The following is a 2,277-nucleotide window of genomic DNA, read 5'->3' as shown; positions in this document are numbered from 1 at the left end:
TCCAGTTGTATTTTTATGAGGTGTACAAAGCAGCACATAGGCATGTAAACAGCATTGCTTCCTTCATCTGAAGGATCATTTTGAAATTTCATCAACTTGAAGATATTAATTAAAAACCCATATCTGCTCCTATTGTATTTGCCTTAACAGATGTTCTCAATAATGAGGCTCAGAACAAGTTCACCCTGCACTGGTGGACTTAGTAGTAGGGATTTAGCAGCTGTTCTCATATTTACTGGTACTTCCCCTCTGTTGACTCCTCTTTTAAAAGCAAAGTAACATGTGGCCTTGGATGTGTGTGTGTGTGTTATTTTTATTTTGTGAGTTCTGATCATTCTGACTGAAATAATGCTTGTTTCTGCCAAATATCAAACAGTTAAACCTGCAGCCTCTGGGTTTTATTTCCCTGTTGCTCTAAACTGCAGATAAAATGTCTGTTTTGTTGTTGCTGTTCTTAAAATTAACTCTGATAAAATGAAAAATACTAGTCAGTTTATTATTTTGTTTCCCTCTCTTTGATTCCTCCTTGCTATGAGATGGGAAGATTTGAGTGCTGCACTACTGAACATGAGAAGTTAGCAATTCTGATAGCAAGTATTACTCCCTGCCCTGAAATAACTCTTGGGTATAGTTATAACTCTCATAAAATCCACCTTCATCAGTATGTATTTATAATTTTCCTTGTATTTGAGTTTGGGGAGGGAGTTCTTAAGAATAATGAATTAAGTTAATCTTCCATGAGCAGTGTTGGTGAAACAGGGAAGCTTTCTGCAAATGAGGCTTTTCTGAGAATGGGCAATTTTGTCATGATAAGAAGTTTGACTTCTTTAGATTTGTTTCCACCCCGTGAGGTTTTAATATTTCTATATAATCTTAATGAGGAGAAAACTTTCTTCAGTAAGGATATCTATCCCTCAAAACAAACAAGGGGTTTTTGCTGATGTTCACCTGTGTGTTGTGGTTTAGAACATGGCACTGAACCACAGAAAAAAAAACGCATGTTTCTGAGAATAATATGGACAGTGGCTAGAATATGTCAACTAAAACATGCTGAGAAAGAGACAAAACCAAAGTGGCATTATTTTAACTTAAAATAATTTTTTTCTGTGTTCTACCTTTAATATTTTTGAAGACTAGGAAATGGAGAAGGGAAAGAAAAAAGTAATTGGCAAATGGTGGCTTGTGATCCCAGAACGTAAAGGGGTAATTTCTGTTCCCTGCTTCTTCTTAAAAAGAGTATTTTGATTAAAGTGTGTAGTAATTTTGAAAATACTTTTATTCTGAAGGAGTTTATATTTGGGGTTTTTTTTACATTTTTGTTAATTTTTTTATTGTGCAGTAATTATTTCTCTTCTTAGGTGGATTTTTCCCACTTGACAATTATGAATCATTTTAATAAAGCTGCTGAAGACTTTAGGAAATAAGCTGTGTCACTTGGTTCAGTGCAGTAAAGATATTCCTATAGAAGAAATTCACAATTCACTCTTTTCCACCTCTCTCTTAATAAGAGACTTAAAAAGCCCCAGTTCTACATGACTCTAGTTTCCATTCAACATCCAGCCTTTCTTCTCTTTAACTGAACAAATACTCCTAATAATCTGATTGCTATTACTTTGGATGCCACCCTTCCTGGGGCTTCTCGATGTTTTAATCTCAAGTCGTCTGGAAGACTCTTTTCCTTCAGCCCTTATTAAGCTTATTTGCTAGAAGGCTCAGGCTTGCCTCCTATATCAATGATACTTCCATTGTGCAAGAGAATCTTTTCATTTATTGCATGCAGTATCCATTTTACAGAGGGATTGCGTACAGAGACGCCGTGCTTACACGTAAGTGAGCGCTGTTTTTCAGGGAGTTCATAGCTCAAGCATTCCTCTGCAGTGAAAATACCTAGGGACAAAACAATATGATGTGTTCCACAGAATTCCATGGAATGCGGCTTCATGGAAATTTTTCTCTTGCCCCTCAGTTTCAGAATGCTCACACTGTGTCAAATGATCTAAAGCTCTAGCCCAGCTTGCCAGTAAGAAGGTGTTTTGAACAGCCAACTTCTGCCTACTGCTGGAATGTAGGGTAGGATCTACACAGCTGGCATCTTTGAAGTGTCAGCCACATTTGACAGAAGGAAAGAAGAAGAATTTGGATTTTCCATCATCAACTCCTTTTCAAAGTCAAACAACATTACCATTTTTTTTTTCAAATGTGGAGATGATCAAATGAGTCTTTTTAAAGAGGGATATACTAAACTAAAGCTACTGAGTTCTACGGAGTTCTTGTTCC

This window comes from Catharus ustulatus, chromosome 4 (assembly GCF_009819885.2).
Source record: "Catharus ustulatus isolate bCatUst1 chromosome 4, bCatUst1.pri.v2, whole genome shotgun sequence".
In the NCBI taxonomy this organism is placed as follows: Eukaryota; Metazoa; Chordata; class Aves; order Passeriformes; family Turdidae; genus Catharus; species Catharus ustulatus.
The sequence above is the reverse complement of the archived record's forward strand: the minus strand, read 5'-3'. Positions refer to the sequence as shown.